The sequence below is a fragment of the Phoca vitulina genome, unplaced genomic scaffold (genome assembly GCF_004348235.1).
Source record: "Phoca vitulina isolate PV1807 unplaced genomic scaffold, GSC_HSeal_1.0 scaffold14, whole genome shotgun sequence".
NCBI lineage: Eukaryota > Metazoa > Chordata > Mammalia > Carnivora > Phocidae > Phoca > Phoca vitulina.
Genome location: NW_022589717.1, coordinates 30,202,330 through 30,228,791, shown reverse-complemented (window position 1 = coordinate 30,228,791; position 26,462 = coordinate 30,202,330). Strand labels below are relative to the sequence as shown.

At 35.9% G+C, this 26,462-nt stretch overlaps 1 long non-coding RNA gene across 1 annotated transcript in view; it reads right to left on the bottom strand.

Annotated features, from left to right (window-relative positions):
- The window catches only part of LOC116637568, a 64,267-nt gene that overhangs the window by 17,990 nt on the left and 19,815 nt on the right, over positions 1–26,462 (bottom strand). Inside the window, exons 2-6 of the long non-coding RNA XR_004300498.1 lie at positions 22,253–22,298; positions 21,187–21,264; positions 15,044–15,182; positions 12,468–12,574; positions 9,056–9,167 (exon numbers count right to left, since the gene is read on the bottom strand). This is a non-coding gene — a long non-coding RNA (uncharacterized LOC116637568). The remainder of the gene's footprint in view (positions 1–9,055; positions 9,168–12,467; positions 12,575–15,043; positions 15,183–21,186; positions 21,265–22,252; positions 22,299–26,462) is intronic.

Genomic DNA, 26,462 nt, shown 5'->3' with positions numbered 1-26,462 from the left:
ACCACTGTTCTTCTTTTTAATTGAAGTACAGTTGACATATCATATTAAATTAGTTTCAAGTGTACAACAGCGATTCCACAATTACACACATTATGAAATGCTCACCACGATAAGTGTATTAGAATATTATTGACTATATTCCTTCCCTATGCTGTACTTTTCATCCCTGTAACTTCCTTATTTTAGAACTGTAGATTTGTACCTCTTAATCTCCTTCGCCCATTTCACTCATCCCCACCCCTTCCCCTTTGGCAACCACCGGTTTTTTCTCTATATTTATAAGTTTGTTTCTCTCTTTTGTTGCTGTTGTTTGTTTGTTCATTTGTTTGTTTTTTAGATTCCACATATAAGTGAAATCATATGGTATTTGTCTTGGTCTGGCCTATTTCACTTAGCATAATACCCTCCCTGTAGGCCCACCATGTTACTGCGGATAGCAAGGTTCCATTCCTTTTTATGGCTGAGTCATATTCTATTGTGTATATATACTGCATCTTTTTTAACCATTCATCAATCATTTGGAACCACTGTTTTTTGGCTTGATTGTTCTATTTTCTTTGTTTTTGACCGAGTGAGATCCAAAACTAGTTCTATGGCTCTCTCAAGATTCTGGGAGCTACTAAGAACCTTCAGTAAATTTCTTTCTGCTTAAACGAGCTAGAGTTCTGTTTGAAACAAAGAGCCTTGACCTAAACAGAATTTGGTACCTGGACATGGAGTGCTGCAACCTCACATGTGGAACCAGATTGCTGAAGATGGACTTTGAGCCGTGAAGGCACAGATACTCAAAGCAGAAAGCCGGGAACTCTTCATATGCGTGATATAAAATGTTGTCAAACTGTCCCATGCTGTACTTTGGAAAGTAGACTACAATATGTGCTACTCTGCATTAGAAGAGTAAAAAAATTGGCATAGAAGGGGGACATTTAATAGCAGTCCCCAGAATTCCTAAACTCCTTCCCAAATTTAATATCACTCCGACATGGTTTTCGGCTGCCTCAGAAACTATAAAAAAACAGTGACTTAAACATGGGGGATTTTGGGGGCGCCTGGGTGGCTCAGTCGTTAGGCGTCTGCCTTTGCCTCGGGTCATGATCCCAGGGTCCTGGGATCGAGCCCCGCATCGGGCTCCACATCGGGCTCCTTGCTCGGCAGGAAGCCTGCTTCTCCCTCTCCCACTCCCCCTGCTTGTGTTCCCTCTCTCGCTGTGTCTCTCTCTGTCACATAAATAAATCTTAAAAAAAAAAAGGGGGGATTTTATTTTTCTCACACTTGAAGATTAACAAACACTTAAGAGAGAGTCAGTCCATGCAGTTTATACATTGAAAATCACAATCTCAAATCATCAATAAAAAAGTAAAATGGTGAGCAATAGGCTAAGAGAGAGGAGGTCACATATCATAGAAATATCTCATTGAAATCACTTTTATTTTGCTCACATCTATTGCTTTGAAGCTTAAAACATCCTCCCACATATTCTTTCTCCCCGTCCCTTTCCTTCCTGTCTTTTTCTCCCTCTGTCATTCTTTTATAACCCTATAACCCGATGGGGCAGTATTCATTATTCTTCTCGCAGAAGAGAAGAGATTGGCTTTGAAAAGTTGTGTAAGGTCTTCAACATTAAAAATCAAGTAGCAAGACAGTATTAATCGGAAGTGAAGCAGATCTAGGTTTCATGAGGCCTGAAGTTAGTACAATTTGCAGAAACTTTGTTAAGAAAAATCATAAAAATTAAAAATACAAAATCAGGAAAGTGAATGAGAAAAAAAATCACAACCAATTATAATTTCTATAAAGTTGACAAATACCACGAATGTCACAGAATCTAGCAATACAGTATACATTTTAATTAATAAACGGCCTGACATCCTTCTCTAATATCTTTTCTTACCTCTCTAGGCTGCATACTCTGCTTGTCTCTTCAAGTGCAAATAATTTTTAAAATACACTTTTCTATAGAGATAGTAAGATTTTCAGTCATTTCTTCAGCACAGCAGGTTGAAATGTATTCTTTATCATGGAGAGTTTTGAAAAATGTTTTTAGCTTCACCACTCATTTATCACATGTAAGTTTTTAAGTTGTAAGTTCATCGCATGTAAGTTTGGGAAGAAGTTTCTTCCATACATGAGCTGTAAGATTTCAGGGCATTTCAATTTTCTTGTGCAAGTTGATCTTAAATACTTTATGACAACCTTCCATCAGTTTGTCATTGATGATTCATTGTAGTGGGGTGACTTTTATGCTATTTTGTGGATGTCAGTATTTGTTGTCAAATCATCAAAAAGTTCTATCTTTTTCCAATGTGTTCATATAATTTATTACTCTTCATTAATTGGGCTCAATTTATCATAACTTTTCTATTTGAAATTTATCTCTCTCGATGAATTACTGCTTTTGATGTGATCTGAAAATTTGTTACAATTTACTTCTTGATAGAAAAATATCTATTGATCTCATGTAGAAATACACGAAAAATAATTTTACTTTGGGATGCTATTATAATTTAATATGCTTCATTGTCGACTATATTCATGACAGGGCACTTCTTGTTTTCACTGGGTGACAAGGAGAACTGAAACATCTGCTTACATGGCTAATGAATTTTGTGTTTAATAAGTTTTTACACACCTAAAGATTGGAAGAATTTTCCACAAATGGATTGGCTTCTGACTTCATATCTTTCAAACATGTTTCTCTTCCAGTGCCTATATACTTCTGGTGCTCGGGACTAAAGATCATTCATACAGCAACCAAACTTCTGGCCCCGCCTTCAATATCATGAAATTAGGTGAGCTGGTGTGGCTGAGGTAGAGATATTCCTATGGTAGCACAGCCTCCACCAAGAAGGCTAATAATAACACGCACAGAACAGCCTGGGAGGCACGTAAGTATATCTGGAAAAGTCTGGCAAAAGGGTAGCTAAGGTGGAAAGAGATAATAGTCTTCCAGATAAAATATCTTACTCTTACCAACTTTACAAAAATATCTGACTATGTGAGCACAACGGTAGTGCCTTGGAAGGTGCCCACATAAGTGAAGGGCCCTGGAGGTTAAACTTCATTAGTTTTATGGCAAATACGCCTCTGCTATTTCCATAATGTGTTTCTCATTTTAATTTATATCCAGCTTTTTGAAATAGAACTGACATATAACATTGTGTAAGTTTAAGGTAATATGATGATTTGATGTTTGTATATATTGTGAAGTGCTTACCACAGTAAGGTTGGTTAGAACATCTTTTGCCTCACATAATTACCATTTTGTTGTTGTTATGGTGAGAAAATTAAAGCTCTACTTTCATAGCAATTTTGGAGTATACAATACAGTATTGTTAGCTGTTGTCACCATGTTGTACATTAGATCCCTGGAACTTACTCATACCATAACTGAAACTTTGTACCCTTTGACCAACATCTCCCCATTTCCCCTGCACCTCAGCTCCTGACAATCATCATTCTATTCTCTGTTTCTAGTTCAGTGTTTTTAGATTTCACATGTAAGTATTTGTCTTTCTCAATCTGAATTATTTCACTTAGCATAATGCCCTCAAGGTCCATTCATGGTGTTGCAAATGGCAGGATTTCCTTCTTTTATATGGCTAAACAATACTCCATTGTGTATATATACCACATTTTCTTTGTCCATTCATCTGTCGATGGACACTTGAGATTGTTTCCATGTCATGGCTATTGTAAATAATGCTGCAATGAACATGGGGGTGCAGATATCTCTTTGAGATAGGGATTTTATTTTGGACTATGTCCCTATAAGTGGGATTGCGGAATCATAGGGTAGTTCCAGTTTTAATTTTTTGAGGAACCTCCACACTGTTTTCCTTAGTGGCTGCACCAGTTTGCCTTCCCACCAACAGCGCACAAGGGTTCCCTTTTCTCTGTATCATTTGTTATCGCCTGTCATTTTGATAATACCCATTCTAATAGGTGTGAGGTAATATCTCATTGTGGTTTTGATTTGCATTTCCCTGATGTTAGTGATGTTGAGCACCTTTTCATATATTTATCAGCCATTTATATGTCATCTTTGGGAAAATGTCTATTCAAGTCCTCTGCCCATTTTTTAATTGGATTTTTTTTTTTCTATTGAGCTGAAGAAAGTTCCTTCTGTATTTGTACTATTATCCCCTTATCAGATAGATGGCTTGCAAATATCTTCCCCCATTCCATAGGTTGCCTTCTTATTTTGTTGATCATTTCTTTGCTGTGCAGAAACTTTTTAGTTTAATGTAGTCCCAATTACTGATTTTGGCTTTGTTTTAATTTTAAGATGTAAGTCTTGTATAGTCAAAATTCAATTCTCCCTCCATTTTTAAACATTGGTAGAGAAAGAGCAAAGAAGTGGAAATAGAACAGAACTTTTCCCCATGACACGAACATTTCTAGAAAGTTTTACTACTGTTCTTGGGAACCAAAGGAGGGTTCTTACTTTCTCTCCTTTTACCCACTTCACCTCTCTCAGCCTCAATTTCTCCCTGTATGAAATGTAGGAATTTAAAGCCTTTCAAATGTTATGTCCCAATGAGTGAATGAACTCATTGGGTTATCAGAACAGAAGCCTCAAGAGGCCTTGTCCTGTGATCATGGCAGGTCCATTTCATTTGTGAGGGGAGAGCAAAAGCAATGTAGGGAAGAAATCCTGTGTGCCTGGAGGTGGCAAGGCACAGCACACCCTGAGACCTGCTCAGAGGACACTAAGAAAGAAGAGACTGCTCTGGGGAAATGGGATCCTAATGTGGGGTAATGGAACACAGGATGCAGGTGATGACATGGGCAGAGCAAACCCAAAACAAACTTTACCAGGTTGTTTTGTTTGGGACTATTCCCTAAACCCATCATTTGCCATATACGTAATGGGCAAACATATATGGCCATATTTAATGTCAAGATGTTTTAAAATTTTTGGTCAATTTGAAATAAATATTATGAGAGAGAGTATATATACAACAAATGTTTAAAGGTATTCAAATCCTGAAAGGCAAAGGGCTGTGAATACGGCATGACCCTTGGCACACACTGCCAAGTTCAGAAGGGCCAACTAATGAATATTATAATTGATGATAGTGATAAGAAAGTAAGGGATTCTTATAGCTATAACTGTAAAAATATGCCTATTTACCCATTCCAGTCCCTGCTTGTGCAATTTCTCCTGATAAAATTTCCACTGCTGCCTTCTGTTTATGATGTACTGAAAGTCAAAGGACTACTTCTCAAGGACCCTATTAACAAAGAGTAGAAATTAACAAATGCATACCTCAAAATATGACACAAGCCTGTATTTGCATACCATGAAAGAAGATATTTTTCTGGACCATATAATTATCTCTGATTTGCATGATCACTATAAAGAGTTTATTATTATAGGTTTTCCCAATTATGCCATGCATGGTCACAAAAATAAACACCTTATAAAGGGATAACACTCTTAGTCCTTCATAAATTAATAATAAATTTTATCTGAGGAATACAACTTGACACATGGTAATGACAGCTTGAAAAGATCACTAAAATTGTATTTGTAAAATCCCTTCATTTTTTTCCATTTTCCCTCTTTTATTTAATTGATGCCTACTATTTTCTTCATATGACAGATGATTTTAAATGATATGTATTTCATGGCTACAGCTCAATTTCTCTTAAAGAACATCTACATCATGTATGACCTATAGCCATTGGATAACTTATTATAGAATGAGTTAGTTATCCTAGTTTGAAACAGAATTAAGTACATAAGTATGTAAATAACAATGTCTTAGTTGAGAATTTTAAGGATTTAGCGATCACCTTCTTTGAAAGGTGTGGTCATTTGGAAGGTCACTAGAAAGAAGTGGAAGTTTAAGGTCTCGTTCTGCCTGTTATTCTAAAGACCTGCTTGTCCTTCATTAAGTCAGTTCATTTCCCCATAACTTAATTTCCTTTTTCGTAAAATGCAGATCATATCAGCTTCTTAACTGCTTTGCAGAGCTACTATGATGAAACAATATGGCATCAGATGTGAAACATTTCAAGGACAAATATGAAACATAATTATTTTAATGACCAATAATTAAAGTAAACTTCTACTTTTCCCATTATGTTTACTGTAAATTTCTCAGCCTAAAGCCAACTTAATAAATCTATTTGACAATTTAATTATGTGACTAAACTGAGCTTCATGGAAACACCATGAAAAATAGACGCAGGTACTGTTTTCAAGCATCCTATAATACAAAGCGCCTTCCAAACAACAGACTGAAAGTTGGCTTTCAGGGGCGCCTGGGTGGCTCAGTAGTTAAGCGTCTGCCTTCGGCTCAGGTCATGATCCCAGGGTCCTGGGATCGAGCCCCACATCAGGCTCCCTGCTCCGCGGGAAGCCTGCTTCTCCCTCTCCCACTCCCCCTGCTTGTGTTCCCTCTCTCGCTGTGTCTCTCTCTGTCAAATAAATAAATAAAATCTTTAAAAATAAGTAAATAAATAAATAAATAAAATAAAAGTTGGCTTTCAGGTGGCAGCTACACTTCTGGCGAGCATAGCATCATGTATAGAGGGGTTGAATCACTCTGTTGTACTCCTGAAACTAATGTAACATTGTATGTCAACTATACTCAAATTTAAAAAAAAATTAATAAAAATTAATTAATTAAAAACAATGTTAAAGTTGGCTTTCGCAATAACCTTTCATTTTAAGTTCTACATTCACTAATTCCATTCAGTGAATTAAATATGGCAATTAAACCCTAGCCACTAATAGAGCACATATTTCTCTGTAGAGTGAAATATCTACCCTTTGACACCTGCTTCCTGTTTCTGGGTTTTGATAAAATCTAAAATTTCTCATATAATTCTAAATAGCCCCTAAGTTTAAATCCTCACCTTACCACACACTAGTCTACAAAATAAAATACAGGCGTTCTTGGCATTTGGCGGGGGGGGGGGGGGGGCACTTCATAAAATGAAATGAATAACAGACTGCAAAAATTGTGAAACCAAGAATTTTCTAAAAAGTTTGTCAAAATAAAATATTTGGCCAATATCCCTTGAGCTTTCTATTTTGTATAGAAGAGAAAATTCCTAAATAGAAAAGAGTGTCAATAAAGATTATGACACAGGGCGCCTGGGTGGCTCAGTCGTTAAGCGTCTGCCTTCAGCTCAGGTCATGATCCCAGGGTCCTGGGATCGAGTCCCACATCGGGCTCCCTGTTCAGCGGGAAGCCTGCTTCTCCCTCTCCCACTCCCCCTGCTTGTGTTCCTGCTCTCGCTATCTCTCTCTCTGTCAAATAAATAAATAAAATCTTTAAAAAAAAAAAAAAGATTATGACACAGAAAACGGAGCCATTTTATTTTAACATATCTGGGATTATAACTAATAATATTGTTTTTCTCTTTTAAAAATTTAATAAGTTATCTTTTTTTATGTTATTCAAGCTGTAATAATTCAGTTACAAAGGTTGCAGATCTTTCCCAGTGATTCTACACTAAAACGAAACTCTTGCTCCTAGAGGTTAAAAGTTCAGAAGCTAGAACTGGACCGTAGGGAGTTCAGAATCTGGCCCTGCCCCTCATTGGCTGTGTGCCCACAGACAAATTATTCCACCTCTCTGTGTCTGAGTTTCCTCACTTATAAAATAGAAATACTAACAGATCTACCTAAAAGGGTTGTGGTGAGGGCTAAAGGAAAACCCAAGCAAAGCACTCGGAACATTGCCTGGCACACACCACCCTCTCAATGCCCTTGTTACATATTGTCATCGTTATTTCACATACACGTTTCCATCTTTTATTAACGCTTACTAAATGAAAGCAATCACTGTGTACCAAAACATCTACAAATAATCCAGAACAATAATACGGTCAAACCTTTGTGAGTGTGGCTGTCAGAATTAAAATGTCCTAAGAAATTATTCAAAGAGCTAAATTTGTAAATAGAAAGTTTATGTGAGACACACCTATAAAATGTTGCTGGGAATAAATATATGGATAGGGAAAGAAAGTACTGAGATAAGGTCAAATTAATTATCCAGAATTTAATGAGACATTGATCATACTGCATTTTGTTTAATGTGGCCATTCACATTTTAAAAAATAATCTCAAAATGGCTTGAATTAAATTAGATTAATGAAATTGATTTTTAATGGGTGGTCATAATAGATTTTGACATACTTTATATGTTGATTTATTTTTATTTTATTTTATTAATTAATTTATTTATTTATTATTTTTTACGTAGGCTCCATGCCCAGTGTGGAGCCCAGTGTAGGGCTTGAACTCATGACCCTGAGATCAAAACCTGAGCTGATATCAAGAATCAGATGCTTAGGGGTGCCTGGGTGGCTCAGTCAGTTAAGCATCTGCTTTCAGCTCAGGTCCAGATCCCAGAGTACTGGGATCAAGCACCATGTCAGGCTCCCTGCTCATCAGGGGAGTCTGCTTCTCCCTCCCCTCTCCCCCGCTTGTGCTCTCTCTCTCTCTCTCTCTCTCTCAAATAAATAAATATAATCTTAAAAAAAAAAAAGTCAGATGCTTAACTGATTGAGCCACCCAGGTGCCCCTGTGTTGATTTTTTTTTTTTTAATGTAAGCAAAAACAACTCTGAATCTCTGATTCCTTTTCTAGGAAATAGCCAGAAATTTTCCAGCAAGAATAGAAGAAATGTTATTTCTGTTTTTACTGCTAAAGAACAATATATATTAAGACATAGTTAGAAGTTAAAAATTTAAATATCCACAGCTCTCTAAAAACTTTTTAAGAAGACCATACGTGTGACACCCAAGAGCCTAAACATAACTTAAATACTAAAGGTGGCCAAGAAAGGAAAGGAATGGAATCGGGATGAGTTTTGCCACAGGCATACAGAAAATTCAAATTGAATAACAAGCTTGTTATAGAACTATTGACTATTTTTTTTAACTACACACTATCAAATAGTAGTAACCCAAAATTTATAACCCATTATAACTCAGCTAGGTTGGCCTTTATAATAAATACTTTCATACATAAATGATTAAGAATAATCCAACCAATTCTTTAACATTGGAATAAAAAACCTGATATTTTACTTACTCCATTTACATTTGTTTTAGCTTGTGTTCCATATGTTTCTTCAAATCTTAAAATTTGAAGGTGAACCTCACTATAATCTTCCACACCAGCATCTTCAAATATAAGATGAGTTCTGCAGCAAAGGATATGATAAAAAAAAAAAAAAAAAAAAAGCAAATGGGATAAAGAGGTACAAACTTCCAGTTATAAAATAAATAGGTCATGGAGATGAAAAGTACAGCATAGGGAATGTAGTCGATAATATTGTAATGATGTACGGTAACTACATTTATGGTGGTGAGCACTGAGTAATGTCTAGAATTGCTGAATCACTATGCTGTACACCCGAAGCTAATATAACAGAGTGTGTCAGCTATACTTCAGTAATTAAAAATCTATAAATAAATAAATACAATGTAAGCAAGTATCATTACCAGACTCAACCAAATACTGTTTCCTGTGGAATGGTCTGAGCCTGTTGCTAGCTGGCTGTCTCCATGATAAGAAAGGGAGGTTGGCAAGTGTTCAAGGACCAAATGAGATTTTTTTTTTTCTCCTAAAATCAGAATCATTAAAAGAGAAAGAAAAGAAAAAAATATTCATGAATTTACAGTGGATCAATTCCAACATTCCCTGAATTGTCGTTCTTGATCGAGATCACCTGTTTTGGATGTCAACAACAACTACATTTAAAGGGCTAGGACGATCTGGGGCATTGAGGGCTATCAAGTCCTGAATAGAGCTTTAGCTTCAAACCACATTTGGTATGTTATAGCCTCAATGTCCTTATTTTCTAAACAGTCTAAAATTGAAGATTTCCTCTTTGATACGATAATTACATGTACGTGCAAGTACTTTTTACATATCTTAGATACTAGAGTTTTGGGATTTTGTTGTCTCTGAAAGTTTTGTTATTCATTCAGTGTATTACATAAGATCAAAGAATGTGGTCTATAAAATGTCTAGTTTCTGAAACAGATTAAGGTAGCTTTGAGGATGCTTGGAAATAAGGTGCATACTTGTCTTGTGGGCAAGAATGTTCTATCTGTAGTTATTAATTCAACTTTTATATTATTCCAATATTCTATGTCCTTTTTAATTGTTTATTTAAGGGGTGCCTGGGTGGTTCAGGTGGTTAAGCACCTGCCTTCCATTCAGGTCATGATCCCAGGGTCCTGGGATTGAGCCCCACGTTTAGGCTCCCAGCTCAGTGGGGAGTCTGCTTCTCCCTCTGCCCCTGCCCCCTGCTTGTGCTCTCTGTCTCTCTCTCACACTCAAATGAATAAATAAAATCTTTTAAAAAATTGTTTATTTAATAATAAATAATAATAATAAGTAATCATTATTACTTAACTCATTAAATATGAAGATCTGTGAAAATCTTCCACAGCAATGATATTTCTCTCTTTCTCTTTAGGTATCTAATAGCTCTGACTTAAATGTCTTAACGCTTAACGCTATGTTACCTAGCACATGAAAGTGCATGACCACATTATCTATTGTGAATGATACATTTTATGCCATTTGAATTCTACCTTCCTTTCAATATCACCGTCCCCTATTTTTTCCCTTTTCGTTCTCCCCTTCCTTCTCCTTTTCTATCCCCTTGTCCTTCTCCTTCTTGTTCCTTGCCCACTCTGATTCTTCTGACTTTCTTGTGTTGTTTGGTTTCAATGTCTATCATAACATATAGTTGGACTTTGATTTTAACCTATTCTAAGAGACTTTATCTTTCAACTGAGCAGTATATAGCATTTACGTTTATTTGCACAACTAATGATTTTGACTTAACTTGTGAAATCTTGTTTTATGCTTTCTGTTTTAATGTTTGCTTCATTTTATGATTTTTGGAATAGTTATTCATTCATTCAACAATATTTACTGAATAATATGTGCTAGATATTGTGACTTAGAACTATGTTTTCATGGCTTTTATTTTATTTAGGTGCCTAAGAAGGCACTCATTTTTCAGGTTTCCTTGTTCAAACATCACTAAGTAAAGCCTTCCTTAGTTGTTAAAATTACATTATGCTCCTGCATTATTCTTTTCCATAACACCCTTTAATATTTTTTCACAGTATTTTTCAATTCTTTATTTGTGGGTTATCAGCTTAATGTCTACCCATATACCAAACTCCATGAGGATAGCTGCCTTGTCTGACATACTGATAACTATACACCCAGGGCCCAGAAGTCACTGCCATGTAGTAAGGGACTCAAAGGTTGAAAGAGAGAGTTAATTAATTAATTAATAATGTAGGTAGTCTTAAAAGTGCAGATTGTAATTATCTTTTTTTTTAAAGATTTTATCCATTTTTGCAAGAGAGAGAGAGAGAGAGAGCACGAGCAACAGAGAGGAGCAGAGGGAGAAGCAGACTCTCCGCTGAGCAGGGAGCTTAACTGACTGAGCCACCCAGGCATCCCTATTATTATTATTTTTAAAGATTTTATTTATTTATTTGAGAGAGAGAGAGAGAGTGAGCGAAGAGAGAGAGCACAAGTTGGGGGGAGGGAGGCAGAGGAAGAAGCAGGCTCCCCGCTGAGCAGGGAACCGATGCAGGACTCCATCCCAGGACCCTGGGAGCATGACCTGAGCCAAAGTCAGACACACTTAACCATCTGAGCCACCCAGGTGTCCAACAGATTGTAATTATCTTAAATCTTTAATATATAGACACTGTGACTCTCTACTAAGTGATGGGATCACAGACTACTTTCACTCATTTTCCTGTTTATATATTTTGTACTTTTAAATGTTTTGATCACCACTGTTGATAAAGACTGAAATCATTTTACACAGGTCCCTCCCTATTAAGAAAATATTAGCACTAGTTTGTCTTTTCATATCTGTCACCAACACTTATTTTTACTAATAGGGGCTTGAATCTTTAACCACATGACATGGTAGGAAGCATCACTACTGTAAGATGTAAATGATTTGGTTCTAGCATCAGAAATTCTATAAAAGTTATTAAATAATTAAATTTGGCTACAAAAATATGACATTTCTTTATCTGGATATGTTTAAAGAAAAGAGAACTTTCTGGGACACACTAAGTGATCTCCAGAGGCAAAAACAGTTGGCTGTACCATATGATCTGTCAAAGGGGCTATTGCTTTGATTCTATCACCTGTTACCTTTCCAAACATCATCTCTAGGTTAAGAGATTTTCAAGTAGAAGCTAGTATCCATAGAACTTTTCTAATACTTACTTGTTTATCTGAGCATACTAAACTGTAGAACTGTTGGGGTGGGGCTCATTTGTATTGTCAACAGCACCCTCCATTTACCACACAATGTACTGAGTGGATATATAAATACATTAGAGGAAAATGTGAAGTCATTACAATAATGATCCTTGTGAAATAATTTGATGATTAACATGCTTTAAATTTAGACGGGAAAACCCATCTTTTTGTTTCATGTACAAACCTTTTCAGAATATGTTCAGTTTTTCTCCTTCCCTTTTCAGTTGCTTTTGGACCTCCCATTGTGCAGACAGCAGTTGCTCCAAAATCATCACGGTAACAAGCACTTACCTGCCAACATGAGGTTACAAATATAAACAATGATATTAATCCATGCCAACAATAATATGCCCTAGAATGGATCACATAACTTTTTTTTTCATTTTTTATTTAAATTCAATTTAGTTAACATATAATGTATTATTAGTTTCAGAGGTAGAGTTTAGTGATTCATCAGTTGCATAGAACACCCAGCGCTCATTCCATCAAGTGCCCTCCTTAATGCCCATCACCCAGTTACCGCATCCCCCAGCCCCTCCCCTCAGCAACCCTCAGTTTGTTTCCTATGGTTAAGAGTCTCTTATTGTTTGTCTCCCTCTCTGGTTTCATCTTGTTTCATTTTTCCTTCCTTTCCCCTATGTTCATCTGAGTGTTTCTTAAATTCCACATATGAATAAAATCATATGATATTTGTCTCTCTCTGACTGACTTATTTCACTTAACATAATACCCTCTAGTTCCATCCATGTCATTGCAAATGTTAAGATTTCATTCTTTCTGATGGCTGAGTAATATTCCATTGTATATATATATACCACATCTTCTTTATCCATTTATCAGTTGATGGACATCTGGGCTCTTTCCATAGTTTGGCTATTGTGGACATTGCTGCTATAAACACTGGGGTGCATGTGCCCCTTCGAATCACTACTTTTGTATCCATTAGAAAAATATCTAGTAGTGCAATTGCTGGGTTGTAGGCTAGTTCTAGTTTTAAATTTTTGAGGAACCTCCATACAGTTTTCCAGAGTGGCTGCACCAGCTTGCACTCCCACCAACAGTGTAAGAGGGTCCCCCTTTCTCCACATCCTCACCAACATCTGTCATTTCCTGAGTTGTTCATTTTAGCCATTCTGACCAGTTGGATCACATAACTATTGATCAGAAACTATTTTATCTATTCTAAGTGTATAAGTAAGTAAAGTTATCTTTTCTTAAATGAAATAATGACCTTCATGGAGATAAAATGAAAGCATTAATAATAAACTGTGTGTGTGGGTATAAGATTATATTTCTGAATATACAGAAATATTTTGGGGGCTTTAAAGTTTACTTCTGTCTAAGCTTCCAGTTAAGCTTTTGCTTCTACGTGGGCGGAGACTTTGGAAACACTCTACTGGAAACAATCTAAATGTTAGATAAGAATGGAATGGTTAAATAAACTATGATATATGCAGATAATGGAATGCTGTGGAGCACTTTTGAAATAATGTAAAAAAGTAAATAATAAAAAAAAGTGAAAAGTAAAATTATTTAATCATGAGGAAATGCTCCTAAGGTTGTATTTTTAAAAAGATGCAAAAATAGTATACAATATAATCTAAATATGTGTGTTTACATTTGCGTGTAACTGCCACCCTTTTTTATGCTAGTTTGAATTACATTTCTGTCACTTGTGATAAAAAAAATCCTAACTGGTATACTTATAACTATGCTAACAGTATGCTTTTTAAAACTGACACTTTATTTCGAGAGGCAGTATCATTCATAGCTTTCAGAGTCTGTTTTAAAGCAATAAGATAAAAAAAAAAAAAAAAAAAAAAAAAAAAAAAAAAAAAAAAAAAAAAAATAAAGCAATAAGATAAAAATGCATTATGCCTAAATTCTGTTTTCTGTCATGGACATATCATATCTAAAAAAGGAACATTATGTTTAATATACAGATATATTTTCTCTGTATTGATACTTCAATACCGATTCCACAGTCCTTCTCTATGATGCTTTATGATTGTGGTGCCGCCATACACACCTAGTTTTGGACAAATAATGACTACCCTAAATCTAAGGAATTGTGAAATTATAATTTACATATACCAAGTAGTTTTAACCAATATCAAGAAATCAAAGAGAGTCTGTGGGCTTATCTCCCTACCATGTTTTCTACCTCCTTTCTACAGGAAATCATAACTTTATTCCTAACTAAATACCCTATCATACAGAGGGAACTTTATGTGCTTTCCCCCAGACCTCTAAACAGGTAACAAAATAACACAAGAGAAAAGACCTTATACAGTGGACTCCTGGACAACAAGGGGATAGGAGCACTGATCCCCCATGCAAAAATCCATGTAGAGGGGCGCATGGGTGGCTCGGTTGGTTAAGCATCTGCCTTTGGCTCAGGTCATGATCCCTCGGTCCTGGGATGGAGTCCTGGATCACACTCCCTGCTCAGCGGGGACCCTGCTTCTCCCTCTGCCTTCCGCTCCCGCTTGTACTTGTTCTCTCCCTCTCTCTCTCTCTCTGTCAAATAAATAAATAAAATCTTAAAAAAAAAAATCCATGTAGAAAAAAAAAACCCATGTGGAACTTTTGACTCCCCAAAAACTAAACTAATAGTCCACTGTTGACCAAAAGCCTTACCAATAACATATACAGTCAATTAACATTTATTGTATGTTATATGTATAATATATTCTTACAATAAAGCAAGATAAAGAAAATATTATTAAGAAAATTATAAGAAATAGAACATCTACTTACAGTATTGTACTGTATTCATCAAAAAAAAATCCATGTATAAGTAACCAGTGCAGTTCAAACCAGTGTTGTTCAAAGGTCAACTGTGAAAGGAAGAAGAGACCTTTTGCTCCTTGAATCTACACTGCTCCATGTTCAATACCTAAAAATTGGAGAGAAAAACAGAATCACTTATTTTAATACAAAGCCTGTTCATTACTTTAAAAAAAACCTGTTTTTAAAAATGAACTAAAAAGTTAAAGAAAGGAGAATATTAGAAATTCCCTTAAAATGAGTGACAACTTATTTTAACTTGCTGTCCATTTACACTACCTCACTGACAAGATCACCATAGGCTTTTAGGCTTCTGAGTACATCCTTGTGAAATGGAAAGATCTTTATTTGCCTCACCGAGTGTCAGGAAAGATGGGCTAATTACAGCTTAATACCGTTCACATTCTGATCTTATAAATGCAGTTGTGTGCTATTTTATACATATTTATGTCCATTAAGTATAATCTCTCTCTGAACTAAACAACATCTAAAACACTACTCAGCGTGAAGAAATTATGGTCTGAGAATAAAGTGGGTGTTAATAAGAATTGATACAAGCAAGGAGATGCATATCAGTGGATAAATAATATACATGCCTGCATTATTTGGTAAATGTAATAGATGTACAGTTTTTTGCAAACAATAGGAAATTTTCAAGAGAAGCAAAAATCTCAGTTACTATCTTCATGTCACTGAGAGCATTCTGAAAGTTTTATATCTAACCTATTTAATAATATTATGCAACAAATACAAAGAAATAAACTCTTTAAATTCTCAAAACAAAGATTCTAGAAATATTACAGCATTATCATGCTTTTATCTTTAGCATTTATTTGACCAAACAAAACATCTTGTTCTGGGAGCATGAACTTCTTACAAGAGAAAGGAATTGGAAGTCTGGGAGACCCAGATTTAATTCCCCAATTTATCTGTGTCTTCTCAGGCAAATTACTCAACCTCTCTGTCTCCCTTCCCTCTTGTGCAAAATGAGTGAGATAACTACTTGGGGAAGAGAGTTGCAAAGATTAAATACCTCTGAGGAGCCTACTTCATATGTTAGCAGTAGTAAACACTACTTGGTGCTCCATTAATTTCCCCTCCTCTTTTCCCAAATGACCATTCAAAAACCATGTGCATTTCGAACTGAATTTCTAGCTGCAAACCATTCAAAGTGAAAGACATTATAGCTGATTCATATTCTAAAATCTGAAATGGGTCTTTAAAAGCCCCTCCTATCTAAATGATTTGAAGCAATATTATTTCATTAAGTTCAATAAAGTTCTCTTAAAATTTGTTATATTTTATGACCTAATTAAACATACATACAAGTGCTGGTTTAAAATCAAGATGCTAGTCAACAAAAATGTAGCTGAACCCCTTAATTCAGGCATATAATGTAGCAAAACAGCCTGCAGTACAATAAAGTCAGCAAAGTAAACACTGGAAAGAGATAGTTGGCCTTGTTGTCTCTGTTAAACATGTCAAAGTACTGCATCTGAAAATATTTGAAAAATCTGCCTATTTTCCATCTGTTATATTTCTCAGAGGATAACTGAAAGTTCATGTGAAAGTTCACTGTAAGTTCAAATATGTCATATCAGGTCATTTGCAGGGTAAAGGTTCACTGAGAGTTTATTATTATTTTTTTAAAGATTGAAGTGGAAAAAGAATAAATATACTAATTGAAGCAATTTTACATTGCATTATGACCACTGCATTTTTAAACATCATAAATAGAAATTATAAATTTTAAAAGGCCATGTGCAATGCTTAATGGCAATAACAACAATTATAAGGAAAGTGCCTAAGATAGTATCCTTGGGATTCTTCTTAGAGAAGAGACTATAGATCAATTTTCGTTGTTCTACGTATTATTTAAAGTACAACAGTTGCTATATTTTACATTGTACCGAATACTTTGTTTAAACTGCATATTTAAAAGTAGTACACAGGGTTGCCTGGGTGGCTCAGTCAGTTAAGCATCTGCCTTCGGCTCAGGTGATGATCCCAGGGATCAAGCCCCGCATCAGGCTCCCTGCTCAGTGGAGAGTCTGCTTCTCCCTCTCCTTCTGCCCCTCTCCCTACTTGTGCTCTCTCTCTCTCTCTCCCTCTCATAAATAAATAAAATAAAAAACAGTACATAGAGACAGAAAAAAGAAACATCGAAATAGTAAATAAATATAGTCTTACTGTAGCTGAATAGGGATGATTTTTAATTTGAAATTGCTAAGAATGCTGTTTGCAGTACATAGTTTGTGGGCTGCTTACAGCAAAAGTAGGAAGCCAAGAAAAATATGCTTCATTTGGAAAAAAAAATGACTAAGTCATTGAAAAAAAAATCTAAATCGAATAGACATTAGTCAATATTATCTGAATTGCTGGAGCAAAAATTAAGATTTGCTTTTTGATAAAATCTTCATATTTTAAAAAATGCTTAGAAGAATATAATTTTCAGGGAAAGTAACAGTGAACATATATATATCTTCAAATATATATAAAATATAGGACATAGCTTCTGGGTTCACCAATTTAAAAAATTTTCTTTCTCTAACATACTGGTACATACGAGAGTTCAGCAAAGGATTCTAAATATATGGAGTAAAGGTGCATTCCACTCTTTCCTGTCAAATGCATGTCCTCAGCTTCACAATATAACTTGCAGTCTGTACTTGGCTCCTCAAATTGAAAAGCATATTTGTTTTTCTCCAGCATGTCCATATTCTCTTCATGATGTATTGCCAACTGGTTTTAATGGACCATAGCATTATTCATGGCATTAAACCATATACATGTTAGACATATACATGTATCTAATGAAATTAATTTTTTTAGCTGTTAAAGAAGGAAAGGTAGAGTGCCTGGGTGGCTCAGTCGGTTAAGCGTCTGCCCTGGGCTCAGGTCATGATCCCAGGGTCCTGGGATGAAGCCCAGCATCCGGCTCCCTGCTCAGTGGGGAATCTGCTTCTCCCTCTCCCTCTGCCTCCCCACCACGCTCCTGTATGTGTGTGTGTGTGTGTGTTTGCACGCGCGTGCTCTCTCTTTTTCTCTCTCTCTCTCTGAAATAAATAAACAGAATTTTTTAAAAAAAGAAGGAAAGGAATTCTGAGTAAGATGTAATGACTGTAATGAGGTGTGGGGCAGATCACTGTCTTCCTTGACCACTTTCGCTTATTATTTGCTGCTTTCTAATCACAGCTTTCCATCTCAGAAGTTATTTTCTTCTTCCCACTCTGGATTGGATGGGTAAGAATTTGAACTACACTCTCTCCGCTACCCTCAACTTTCCCCTTGCCTTCCTGACATTCCCTGATTCTCCCGTGGCGGTTCTCCTCCCATTCCAAGCCACCTCATCCTTTTTGTTTTGTTTTGTTTTGTTTTGTTTTAAGATTTTATTTATTTATGACAGAGAGAGACACAGTGAGAGAGGGAACACAAGCAGGGGGAGTGGGAGAGGGAGAAGCAGGCTTCCCACCGAGCAGGATGCGGGGCTCGATCCCAGGACCCTGGGATCATGACCCCAGCCAAAGGCAGACGCTTAACGACTGAGCCACCCAGGCACCCCAAGCCACCTCATCCTTTACCAAGACTTCAACTATCATCTCTCGCAGATTGTCAAGAAAAACTTTATGTCTTTCCCTCACATACCCCCAAGCTGTTTTCAACTGCTGATATGTTCCATGCATACAGAAACCTAAATGAAATGCTACCTCTGCCTCTGTTACTACCATTATTACTATTATTACTACCACTAGCATCACTGCTACTGCTGCCTCACCACTATTAATACTACCATCGTTACTGTGTCTCCTGAGTACCGTTCACTGATGCATTCACTGTGTCAGGCACTGGATTCAGCCCTGACCAATAGCAACCTATTTATAGTAATCTTTGCAACAACCCTATGAGTAGATACCATTATCCTTATTTTATACTCAAGGAACTCAGTAAGACTCAGGACTACGTCACTGTAATGGAGAGGTGCAACACATGTTCAGATAAAATCAAAGCATGCTTCTACTCTTGGTTAACACAATTTATCTTTCACTAGTCTCCAAATATTTGATGAACATTGAAATGTAAAACAATAAGATAATGAACATCTTGTTGAAAAATTACTATATATTTTTGGTACTGTCCTAAGTGCTTTATTCACTCCCTTTCCGTAGTAACCCAATGAGAGTAGATATTACCATTTTTCTTACTCTACAGATGGGTGAAATTGAGGAACGTAAAGGTTGAGTAACTCGTCCCATCTCATGGAGCTGGTAAGTGGTAGAACCAGGATTCCAGGCAATATCTCGAGAGTTCGTGCTTTTTAATTGCTATTCTGGGCTAAGTGATACATCCGATAAATTTGTACAAATGCAAAGATCCATGCCCTCAAAGAGTTTACAGTCTTGTTGAACAGATAAGAAGAGCAAGATGATAAAATCTAGGAGGTCAGATTTCTGGCCTGTCAACTATCTGTTTTACAGTTGCAAAGCTGTTACACTGGAAACAAGAGGCAAAGAAACTAACTACAAGACTTCAGAATCCTGATAAGATTCTATAAGAGCCCTCAGAATCTAGATAAGAAAACTGGCAAATTTGGATGAATATAAAATGAAGCAAATGAAGGATATTATGGAGTGAAAGCTGACCTTACTGGTGATTGATGAGATAAGTGAGATATGGAAGAGAACCAAGATCACCTGAAGCTAGGTCTGTGGGAGACTGACCATATCACCATCAAAAATGTACACGTCTTAAATAGAGACTGATGAATTTGAGGTAAGAATAAAATTATAAATAAAAACAAATCTATTTGGATAAGTCATCTGCTCCCAAGTAAGGGTAACCACTGCAAAAGCAGATGATCATTCTGAGAGATAAAATACATAGGTCTAAGAGCAAAGGGCTGAGGACACATTTCCCGTTGGTGCTATAACCCTCATGTACTTATGGCTTCCTACTTGTCTGGTACCATATGACAGCCAAGGAGGAGAAGGAAGAGTTAGAAAGAAGAGTGTGTGTCACCTGCCTGGCTCTGGACAAGGATCAGAAAAAGAATGGGAAACAAGACTGGAAAGACCACTGTCTAGATTGAGAGGGGTCTAGAATGCCATCTATAGATTCCTAATTTACACTGGAGGCAAAACCTATGTATTGTAAGCTTCATACTGGTGGAGCTGGCTCATGCTGGAGGAGCTTCTTGGAGTCAGGACAAAGAACCTTCTCCCAACAGAGCCCTGGATGGAATGGGGTCCTTGTATTTCAACGTTCCATTACATTTAGTATATTTAGTTCTTAAAGAGAAAGACTATTTCTATTTAGGTACTATATCATTTTCCTAGGGCTGTCATAACAACGTACCAAACTATGGGTGTTTTAAAGCAATAGAAATTTATAATCTCAGTTCTGGAGGCTAGAAGTTTGAAATCAAGGTGTGGACAAGCAGGGCCATGTTCTCTTTGAGCTCTGGGGGAGAATCCTTCCTTTCCTTTCCTAGCTTCTGGTGCTTTGCCAGCACCATTTGGTGGTCCTTGGTTTGTAGATGCATCACTCCAATCCTGTCTTCATGTGCTATTCTCTCTGTGTGTCTCCACATTGTCTTCCTTCTGTGTGTGTCTTTCTCTATGTCCAAATTTCTAATTTTTTATAGGCACACCAATCGTATTGGATTAGGGCCCACCCTAATGATGTCATTTTGACTTGATTATCTCTGTAGAGACCCTATTTCCAAATAAGGTAACATTCTAAGGTCCTGAGGGTTAGAATTTGAACATATCTTTGGGGGACACAATTCAACTCATAACAGGTACAAAGGTCAGCTTAATAATAAACTACATCTATAGAACATGAAAATAGGAATATCAAATATTGTATATTATCTTAGGGAAGTATGATTTTTAAGGTGCCAAAAAGAATTCTCCTGAAACTTAACTCTGGATCCTAATAAGATAATGATGACTAAGATATAAAGTTTGTGTTTCACAATACAAAAACAGTACATAATGCAAATGAAGAAACAATACAAAATTAAAAAAGAACAATAATGAAATACAGTTTAATAAACACATAATAAAATTTCTAAAACATAGATACTATATGCCATGCTATATAAACTTTCCTACCTGTCTGGCATCAAATACCAATCTATGAATTTTCCATCAATACTCTGAGCACCACATTCAGTGAGGTGGCCTGCAAGGCTGCAAAAGAAACAAAAATGACAATATGGTAACCAAAATTTTCAATACCCACCCAAATATAAAATTAAACCTTATTTCTTAGAAGTATTGTCATAAGAGTGGGGAAAAAACTTGGTGACTTTATGTGGGTGTCATTTTGTTTTCGTTTTAATAAAGTAAGCCAATGATGCAGAAAATCTAGTTTGGAATAACAGAAAAAATACTGGTCTAAGAATCTTGGGAACATAGGCCAAATGATAAACTTGAAGCAAAATGGAGCTAATGCATTAGCTAGTGTGGTTGTGAGAATTGACTGAGATAAAAATATGTGAAAGTACCATGAATATTGCAAAGTGCTTCAAAATGTAGGTTATTATCTGACTGGAAGTATGACATGAATTTGTCATTATGTTATTTATAGAATAGGAGAGAAAATTTATAAAATATGACTATCCTATTTGATAAGTTAATGGACTAAAAGTTATCAATAAATCTATTATTAAAACTCACGCTTCAAAAATCTAGATCTGAAGCTCTTCATAGAGTTAAGAGCTGTAATCAGCATGGGATAATAAAATACTTTGAGTTTTAGTTGTTTGGCTTGTGTGAATCCAGCTTGTGTGACTACTTAACTCACTCTGCAACTTTGGGCCAGTTATGTAACCCTGTTGTATATCAATTTCCTCATCTCTCAAATGGGGACAACAACCTCTGCCTAATAAATGAATTGTGAGAATAAAAAATAATTTTATGAAGTGCCTATCACATAAGTAGGCATTCAATAAATGATGGTTACTTTGTTTCATAAAATGTCTTGAATCTTTGTATAAGACATATTTCTTTAGCTTTAAAATTCTGCAGTATTAAAGAAATTCAATTATGTTCAGTTTAAAATGTATTGAAGATGACCTACCAGACACATATATCTTAATTTCTGAAAAGCTTAAGTAAATTTCACTATCATGTTGTTAAAGAGTAAAATTATTACTAGCATTATTATTAGACTTACCTTCCAGGTGCTAATAAATCAAAGCCATTGCTTTTCCAACCAAACTCTGAGAAAAAAAACCCACAAAAATTAATTACTTATTTTATAATGCATCCATTTATAGGTAGAATCTTCACATAGTATCTGTTTGAGATAAAGTAATTAATTCCCTACTTAATCTAAAGTACCAATCAAGACTACTGCATAGATTCAAATACAAAATTATACAAAGAAATTAACAAAAACCTCTCATAAAAACTTGGAAGTAGAAATTCTGCTCTGGACAAGATGGAATAACCTGGACCCAATTTACACTACTGCCTGAAACAACCAAAAAAACAGACAGAATATATGAAACAATAGTGTTCAAGACACTGGACATCAGGCAATGAAGAATAGTGTCCCTATGAGATGTAAAACAAATGAGATGAGCCTATGACTGAGTTTCTAGGCTACGCACTAGGACGGGGAATTCCAGGGGGCCTGGCAGATTCCCTGAGTTGAGAACCTGAGAGTCTAGGGAAACTGAGCTGACTAGAGTTCACAGGGCAGGTGAGCACAAAGGGAAAAAGCTGTACAGACAGAGAACTCTAAATCTCTGCATAGGGTCTCTCTTGAGCACTCAGCTGAGAACCAGCCATGAGGATCTGAAGAGGCTACCTAGTCTGGCAATAGTGACTATTCTCACCAGCAGACTGGAAAAATCTCATTATTCATAGGAAATGGGTAAAGTGTTCAGAAAAGACTTGCCTCAATAGTGGGAAATAATTAGTCCTAGACTAGATGCTGCTCTGGTCCTGTTTAACAAATCTTAAAAGCAAGACCAAAAAGGATCACACAATTTCAAAGTAACTTATCACATTACAAGATAATAAAAATATTTACAGGAATACGAAAATATCCAGCAACCAGCAAGGTAAATTTACAATGTCTAACATCCAATCCAAAATTACCAGGCATGCAAAAAATCGGGAGATGACCCACATTGAGAGAAAAATCTGTCAATTAAAACACACCTACATCAGACAGAGATGTTAAAATTAACAAACAAAGACATTAAAACCATTGCTATAACTGTATTCCATGTGTTGAAAAACACAAAAAACAGATCTCAAACCCAAACACAAAAATGATCTGAATTTGCACTTCTAAAGAAAACTACAAGCCTGAGATGAATAAAACACTGCTTGTGATACTGGCAGCATAAACAATGCAGAAGAAAGGATTAGTTAAAGTTAGGAGCTAGCAATAGAAACTCTCCAAAAATTTAATAGAAAGAAGAATTTTAAAAATGAAGAAAGCATCAGTGAGCTTCTGGAAAACTAAGTGACATAATGTATGTATAATTGGAGTCCCAGTGACTGGAGAGGGTCATGGAAAGTATTTGAAGAAACAAAGGCTAAAATATTTTCAAATGTGACGAGACTATATATTCACAGCTGCAAGAAGATCACAAACACCAAGTACTAGGAACATGAAGAAAAGGCACATCATAATACAATTGCTCAAAACCAATGGTAAAAAGAAAGTCTTAAAAGCAGACAAGGAGGGCTGCGTGGGTGGCTCAGTTGTTAAACATCTGCCTTTGGCTTGGGTCATGATCTCAGGGTCTTGGGATTGAGCCCTGCGTTAGGCTCCCTGCTCAGTGGGGAGTCTGCTTCCCCCTTCCCTCTGCCCCCCACCCCCTGCTTGTGCTTGCTCTCTCTCTCTCTCAAAAGAAATAAAATATTAAAAAAAAAAAAGCAGACAAGAAAACATGTCATCTGTAAAGAGACAAAGATAAGGAAGACAGCAGATTTCTCATCAGAAGGAATAGTGAGAAGGCAGTAGAACAACAACTTTAAAGTACTGAAAGAAAAATAAACTGTCAACCTAGAATTCTATACTCAGAGAAAATACCTTTCAAAAACAATGGTGAAATAAAGATTTTTCCAGACATAAAAAAGTGAAAGAATTCACCACCAGTAGACCTGTATTATAACACTCTAAATGTTAAAGAAGTCCCTTGGGCAAAAGGAAAATTATACCAGTGGAAACACTGATATACAGAAAAGACTAAAGAGCACCAGAAATACAACTACATGGGTAAACATACAAGATTTTTTTCTTAACATTCAAAGCACTTTAAAAAGTAATTTATTATTATAATACCAATAAAATATAAGTAATAAATAATAACATAAAACTAAATAATAATGATGTATTGTTGAGTTTATAAAATATATAGAAGTAAAATGTAAAAAAAAAAGCACAAAAGACAGTAGGGGAGAAATGGAAGTAATGATTGTAAATTTCTTATACTATATGTGAAGTAGTATAGTCTCACTTGAAAGTAGACTGCTAAGTTTTGTTTTTTTTTTAAGATATTATTTATTTATTTGAGAGAGAGAGAGAGCACAAGCAGGGGGAGCTTCAGAGGGAGAGGAGAAGCAGGCTCCCTGCTGAGCAGAAGAACCCAATGTGGGGCTCAATCCCAGGACCCTGGGATCATAATCTGAGCCAAAGGCAGCCGCTTAACCGACTGACCCACCCAGGCGTCCCTAGACTGCTAAGTTAAACACGTATAAAAGTGCTAAAGCCACCACTAAGATAAAAAAACAAACAACAAAAAAAAGAGTTATAGCTAATAAACCAAAAATTGAGATATAATGGAATCATTAAAAAAAGAAAAACCTTAATTTCAAATAAGGCAGAAAAAGAGAAAAAGGGGAACAAAGATTTAGATGAGACAAATAGGAAACAAATAGCAAGATGACAGATTTAAACCTAACTATATCAATAATCATATTAAAGTAAATGGTCTAAATATCTCAATTAAAAGGCAGAGATTGTCATATTATATAAAAAAGGAAGACTCAAAAGAAAGTTGGCATGGCTACTTCAGCATCAGATGGTCAATTTCAGAGCAAAGACTACCACCAGGAATAAAAAAGCTCATTTCATAATGATAAAGAAGTTATTTCATCAGAAACGCATAATAATTAATTATGTAAGTGTAACTGTCATTAACAGAAGCTCACTAGAGCACTAATTATGAAGGAGGGGAGGTAATACCCCCTAGGTGCATTCAGAATGGCTGGAATGGGAAGAAGCAGGAGTAAATGGTAGAGTATACTGTATAAAAGTTCCCTGCCCCTAAAATTTTTCTGATGCAGGGGAGAGGAGAAATGGACTACTGAGGATGCCTAATTTAAAATATAAAAGCTAAAATTTCTGTTAGACACAAGATCAGAAAACAAACCCAACTCTGCAAAGTGTATTTCACTCTCTTATTGCACACACAATAAGACACACACACGTATTTAGAAAATTAGTTTACATTAAAAAACACAAGACAGGATTTTTCAGAAACCAAATATTATATATGTTTATAATATTTATAAGCATTCATATATATGTATATGTATATGTGTTTGTGTGTGTGTATACACTGGATTCAATAATGGATTTTTGTTCTTCTAAAAAGGAAATCACCTGTCAAGCTCTGCGGTTATGAAAGAATATATAATATTTGTGTTCTTAAATAAAAATCCTATCTTGTGTTTTTTAACGTAACCCAATTTTTCAAATGTCAAACTAAACCTAAATATTTTTCCAGTTATAATTCACCAACAAAATAGGTCAACAGAGAAAAAACTTCTCATTAACATAGCACAATTCAGTAGAAATGTATTAGTGCCACCCTGTGGCAAACCTCACACTTTATAAAATTTTGTACAACTGAAGAGCCTCCGTTTATTGGCTTTAGCTGTCTTCGTTTAAAAAAACAATCCAATTTTTGCCATTCTAACTGGTGTAAGGTGGTATCTCAATGTGGTTTTGATTTGATTTTCCCTGATGGCTAATGATGTTGAACATTTTTTCATGTGTCTGTTAGCCATTTGTATGTCTTCTTTGGAGAAGTGTCTGTTCATGTCTTCTGCCCTGGAGAGGTTGTGGAGAAAGGGGAACCCTCTTACACTGTTGGTGGGAATGCAAGTTGGTACAGCACTTTGGAAAACAGTGTGGAGGTTCCTCAAAAAGTTGAAAATAGAGCTACCCTATGACCCAGAAATTGCACTATTGGGTGTTTACCCCAAGGAGAGAGATGTAGTGAAAAGAAGGGGCACATGCACCCCAATTCATAGCAGCAATGTCCACAATAGCCAAACTGTGGAAAGAGCCAAGATGCCCTTCAACAGATGAATGGATAAAGAAGATGTGGTCCATATATACAACGGAATATTACTCA